At 46.9% G+C, this 6,584-nt stretch overlaps 1 pseudogene; it reads right to left on the bottom strand.

Moving 5' to 3' along the window:
- Positions 1–5,340: 5,340 nt before the first annotated feature.
- Positions 5,341–5,421, bottom strand: LOC127668279 (uncharacterized; annotated as a pseudogene).
- Positions 5,422–6,584: the final 1,163 nt, after the last annotated feature.

Consider the following 6,584-nt stretch of genomic DNA (forward strand, 5'->3'; position numbering starts at 1 on the left):
ACTCTGGTCTAGACTTAGTACAACCTGGTTTCAAATTTACTCTTCTCCTGTGAACTACCTCCCCTGAATTGTTTTTTCTCTTCCCCCTCCTGTTTCTCTTCCTTCCTGATGTGTTTATAAAAAGATAAAGAGAGGAGGGATATGTTTTTGTGAATGCGTGGTGAGGTGTGGGGGAGGGGGGCCCTCAGCAGGCTCATGCAGTTGCTTCCCTTCCCCCTGAGGGACCAGCCACACAAGAGTAAAGGATAGAATGGAGTTTATTCAGGGCATGGGGAGGGGAGTTAAGAGGCTAGTAGAAGCCCATGCCTGTAATCTCAGCACTCTGGGAGGCAGAGGCAGGCGGATTTCTGAGTTCGAGGCCAGCCTGGTCTACAGAGTGAGTTCCAGGGCAGCCGGGGCTATACAGAGAAACCCTGTCTCGAAAAACCAAAAAATAAAATAAAATAAAATAAAATAAAATAAAATAAAATAAAATAAAATAAAATATAAGCTAGTAGAGGCAGAGAAAGACAGAGAGAGAGAGAGAGAGAGAGAGAGAGAGAGAGAGAGAGAGAGAGAGAGAGAGATTGAGAAGAGTAGAGGAGTAGAAGCTGGCCGTGAGCATGTGGAGAGAGAAGGAGAAGGGAATGGGGGGAGGGGAAGCGGAGGCTCGAAGAACAATGATTGGTTGAGGCGGGGCAAGCAGCCCCTTTTCTAGTGTCAAGCACACCTGGCTGTTGCCAGGTAACTACGGGGCAGAGCTTAGACAGAATGCTAACACTCCTGCTTTTGTCATTTGTACTTATTTTTCTGAGCTGTTTGTTTGTTCATTTGTTTTGAAACAGGGTTTCACTTTGAATCTGTGGCTGGCCTGGTGCTTTATAAATAGACCTGGCTGGAGTTTACGGATAGAAGTAGGCCTCTGTCTTCTGAGTGCTGGGATTAAAACCTTCAACCTTGGGGCTGGAGAAGTGGCTTAGTGGTTAACATTGGCTGATCTCCCAGAGTACCTAGGTTCAATTCCCAGCACCCACATGGAAGCTCACAATTGTCTGTAACTCCAGTTCCAGGGGATCTGACACCCTCACACAGACACATATGCAGGCAAAATACCAACATGCATTTTTTAAAAAAGGAATTTAAAAAAAGGGCCCATGCCTCTACTCCCTGCATTTTTCTTTTTAAGCTCCCCTCATCAAGGTTTTTAATGTCTAAAACCTTTTGGGGTGTTTAGCATTATTTGCCCCTCAACTGTGAGCGCTGGGAAGCCAGGTTGCTGCTTGTACTGCTTCGGTCTTGTTTAGGCCACCGTTCCTTGGTCTTGCAGCTGTAGGCTCTATTTCCCTGTAGATCTATCAAAGTACCAAACCATGAAGTGAGCTGTCCTCGCCTGCCCATAGGGCTATGTTATAAATGACTCATCCACCTCTCCTCTCGGGGCACACAGTAAACATTAATTTAGACCAACTTAAGTGGATGCTAGAAAACACGGACTGAATTGTTTTCTTCCCATGGAATTTATTCAAGCTACAAGTTAGGGTGCAGACACAAGAACAGCCAAGCCACCTGCTGTCCTCCCAGATTATTGCTGCAAAGCCATTTTGCTGAAGTGATAGTTGTTTTTAAAAAACATTTTAAACGAATTTAAATGTTAAATAAAATAAATAAAAACGTCCTTTATGTGTGGGTGCCACATGTGTACAAGAGTTTGCAGAGGGGAGGCATCAGATGCCCTAGAACTGGATCACGGACTGTTGTGAACCACGCGGGTGCTAGGAACTGGGCCCTAGCTGGCTCTCTGTGCTCTCTGCAAGAAAAGCAATTGCTCTTAACCCTGCCGAGCCAACTCTACTGCCCCAGCATTAGCCTCCCCTTAGGGCAGAAAGTTAAAGCAGCAGGCCCAGAAGAGCGTACTGTGGGCTGCAGAGAGGGCTTTTTGGAGGCCTTGAAGCCAGAAGCAGGGAGTGGGCGTGGCAGCTGCCCCGTGGGAAGGGGAAACCCAGGTTACTGTTGAAGGCAGCACTTTCCACGCTGTGTGGAAAGAGTACTTGCCAATGGAAGTTTGGAGATGTGGGATCAGACTATAATAGGCTCTGAAAGGACCGTAAGGGTGGAACTGGTAGGCATTTTCTCCCCCGAGTCATGCAGATATAGGCCAGGTTAGACCAGATTAAAAGTAGATAAAGGCAGGGTTATCAGGAGACAGCTATCAGATGGGCTCAGCGATCTTATAGTCAGTGCTATAAGATCGTGCTGTCACACATCCAGACTGAATCCAAGGGGTTTTATAGAGGTTAGGTGAGGAGTGGTGAAGTGCCAGCCAGGAGCTGGGATTGTGACCACACATGGTCAAGAACTGAGCCCCTGGGCGGCACTCTTGGGGGGAGTTGCCGGAAACGTGGAGATGAGCAGTGATGACGTGTTAGCCCGGAGTTTTCTCCAAACAGACCTGGGTGGGAGTGGGGAGCAGTTTTCTCTGTGTGGGCGGGGTTGGGGGAAAGAGGGCAGATGGAGTTTCCCAGCTTGGGCAGGGGAGAACCGCAGTTCCAGTCTAACAGACGTCACTTAGCCTTCTTTGGTGGGATTCCCATAGAACACTCTTTGACATCGTTCAGAATGACCAGGTTCCAGGTTCTGTGGAAACCCAACCAGTAGCATGACTTAGTCAAATTTTTTTTGTTGTTGTTGTTTTAGTTTGGTTTGGTTTTTTGGATTTGGTTTTTCAAGACAGGGTTTCTCTGTATAGTCCTGGAAGTTCTCAGAGCTGGATTACGGTGATGTCGGTCCTCAGAAATGAATGTGGGTCTTCACACTGAGGCTGCTTGATGCCGTGCCGCCCTACCTTGGCAGATCCTTGTCTGTCCTTTTTCCACAGATATCTTGGCCATTGTATTTATTCACAGCAACATAAAAGTAGCTAGTATGCCCAGGCTGGTCCCAAACTTGCTATGTAGACAAGGCTGGTATCTGCAGCCCCAGGAAATACTTTTTTTACTTAGAGGTCCTGAGTTCAATTCCCACCAACCACACAGTGGCTCACAACCATCTGTAATGGGATCTGATGCCGATGCCCTCTTCTGGTGTGCCTGAGGAGAGCAACAATGTACTCAGATAAAATAAATGAATAAATCTTTTTTTCCGAGACAGGGTTTCTCTGTGTAGCTCTGGCTGTCCTGGAACTCACTCTGTAGACCAGGCTGGCCTTGAACTCAGAAATCCGCCTGCCTCTACCTCCCAGAGTGCTGGGATTAAAGGTCTGTGCCACCACTGCCCAGCTTGTAGGCCTTTTTATTAAACAGTTGTTTAAATTAAGGAGTAAAGCTTGTACAACCACAAAAGCTGGTATTTGTAAGAATTCACCAATCCTGAGGCAACTAGACCTTGAGATACAGAATTTAACATTACAATACACAGCAACAAGCTACTGCCATTTATACCCTCCCACTACACACACAGACACACCAGTGTGCCCTTGGAGTCCCCCTCCCCCCCCACCAGTGTGCCCTTGGAGTCCCCCTCCCCCCACACCAGTGTGCCCTTGGAGTCCCCTTCCCCCAACACACACCAGTGTGCCCTTGGAGTCCCCTTCCCCCAACACATACCAGTGTGCCCTTGGAGTGCACACACACACACACACACACACACACACACACACAAAGCCAGTGTGCCCTTGGAGTCCCGGTTCTTCCACCTTTCTCCTTTACTTACAAGCAAGTTCCATGGGACCAGGCTTTATTAACATTCACTGATAAAGAAGAAAAGCTGATTCACGCTTCCTTTGGCTTCCCACTGTAACCTTAGTCCATGGTTCCCATTAACAAACAAGCTCCTGAACTCTGTATTTGTTCACATACAAAGACCAAGAATATTCTGCAACTGGGGTAGAAATTTACAGACAGCACAACTCTAGAAGTTTGCTAATAGAAGTTTAATTCTGGATAAGAATGTCTGAGGGTTTTTTATCATTCCACCATAACAACGGATGGTTTTCTGTTCTGTTTTGTTTGTTTTAAGATTTCTTTATTTTATGTATGTGAGTACACTGTAGCTGTCTTCAGACACACCAGAAGAGGGCATCAGATCCCATTATAGGTGGTTGTGAGCCACCAAGTGTTTGCTGGGAATTGAACTCAGGATCTCTGGAAGAGCAGCCAGTGCTCTTAATCGTCGAACCATCTCTCCAGCCCTGGGTTATGTATTTATTTTATGTGTGTGAGTGTTTTGTCTGCATGTATATATGTGCCACACCTGTGTGCTTCACATCCTTGGTGTTCAGAAGAGTGAGTTACATCCCTTGGAACTGAAGTTTTGGATGGTTGGGGTCCTCTGTGAGAGCATCACATACTCTTAACCACTAAGCCATCTTTCTAGACCCTGCCTGGCTTTATTTATTTATTTATTTATTTATTTATTTATTTATTTATTTATTTATTTGTTTAATGTAATTGTTTTCAGTCTCAGCTTCAGTAAGCACAGAGTAAAAAGGCTTTTTTGGGGTTTTGTTTTGTCTTATTTTGTTTTGCTTTTTCTTTTTGAAGACAGGATTTCTCTGTGTAACAGCTCTGGCTGTCCTGATGCTTGCTTTGTAGTGTAAGACTCTGAGGAGCCTTAGCCAGCTCTGCACAGCCCTCAGATATCAACATGGCTGCAGATGGCAGCCCAGACCAGGGATGTCTGCGTGACCTTTGGTGGTAACAGACCCCTCTCTGCTGAGGGCCATTGATTCAGATGTGGCCCTTGGTGGCAGCACAGCCAGGACCTCACTGTGGCCTCAGGTGGCATCGCCACCTCAGGAGGGTCCTCATGACCCTGAAGTCTCCAGTTCATGCTTCTCTTTCTCTTCCATCTCTCCACCTCTTTCTTTCTCCTCTGAGTGGCGCCTGGGGCCTCTGAGAGGCTGGGGTTATCCTAGGAGCGCTATGCCCCACCCAGTCAGTGTGGCACGGGCTAGGGGCTGGCTCAGCAGCCTGCTCTGTGTGCCAGGCTATGTGGCCACACAATAGATAGCTTTTGCGCAGACTTCATCACTTGTTCCTCTTTCCTGAAGCTAGAGATGAAATCCAGAGCTCCATGCGTTCAGAGCAAATGCTGTGTCAGAGACCTATACGTGTAAATAAACCATCTCATTACGTACATGTATAAAAACATAAGTCAAAGACGCTCTCCAGACACTCTACATAAGAAACAACCTACAGTCAAACCTAGAGAGGGGTGGGGTCAGGGGCGGCGCTTGGGGTGGGGAGAGGGGCGGGACCTGGGCAAGGCTGGGGATGGAGGAAGACTAGCTGGGCACTTCCTACCCTTATGTGGGGGGAGTCTTAGCAAGGTTTCTTTTTTGTTGTTTTTTGTTTTTGGTTTTTTGGAGGAGAGAAAGTTTTTAATTAGCAATAATCGCGCCTCGGATAAACCTCATTGGCTACGATACTGCCACTGTGCAAAGCTGTTGTTTTTTTGTTTGTTTGTTTGTTTGTTTGTTGTTTTTTGTTTTTGGTTTTTTGGATTTGGTTTTTTCGAGACAGGTTTCTCTGCGTAGCCCTGGCTGTCCTGGAACTCACTCTGTAGACCAGGCTGGCCTCGAACTCAGAAATCCACCTGCCTCTGCCTCCCAAGTGCTGGGATTACAGGCGTGCGCCACCACCGCCCTGGCTGGATTTTGTTTTTTTTGTTTTTTTTTTTTTTTTAACTCAATGTTTTTCTTTTTAAAACATTTATTTATTTTTAAATTTTTGGGTGTTTGTAGGTATGCACACATGGGTGCAGGTGTCTGTAGAGGCCAAAGGAGAGCACTGGGTTCTTTGGAACTGGAGTTACTGGCCGTTGTGAGCTGCCTAACAGGGGTTAGGAAACCAACCTGGGTCTTCTGAAAGAGCTGGAAACGCTCTTCACCACTGATCCATCTCTCTCTCCAGCCCTGATTTTCTTCCTCACAACACCCCACCTCTTTCTTTCTTGCTAAGACTTAATATGTTTATTTCTTGTTTGTTTTATTTTGTTTGGGAAAATGCAATCCCCTCCGTAAAAACTTTTTGAAATTCCAGTACTAAGGATTGGGTACAGAGCTTTGCCATGAAAGGCCTGGGCTCGGCCGCTGAGCAAGCCTCCGGCCTTCTTCTCACTTATTTCTAAAAGCATGCTTCATCTGAGACAGGATTTCCCCAAGTCGTCCAGGCCGGCTTTGAGCTCACTCTGCAGCCCAGGAGGGTCTGGAACTTTCGGTCCACTTGCTTCTGTTTCTCCCCTTGTTGGGAACGCAGGCCTGTGCCACCAGACCTGGCTAGAACGTAGTCTTTCGTCTCAGTGGAGAAATCTCTGCACTTGTGTCATTGGTCCCAGCTCTCTTGTGCTCTCCGGTGTGATAAAACCGAATGAATCTATGTCTGTGTGGCACCTGGGTAGTGCAGTGCTGTCTGCATAAGACCTGTCAGGCTCAGCCCCAGTGTCTTAGCAGAGTTCACAGCATGCTCAATCAGGGCAGGCCTTCAGCATAAGCTGCAAAGGTTTCCCTCGGAGGATAACTTATGATACATTTACTCATGTGGCTACAAGTTAGCTTTAGAAAAGTCAGTAGAGCTAACAGAAGCTGTGAGGGAACTTCGAGATAATGG

This window comes from Apodemus sylvaticus, chromosome 17 (assembly GCF_947179515.1).
Source record: "Apodemus sylvaticus chromosome 17, mApoSyl1.1, whole genome shotgun sequence".
Lineage (NCBI taxonomy): Eukaryota > Metazoa > Chordata > Mammalia > Rodentia > Muridae > Apodemus > Apodemus sylvaticus.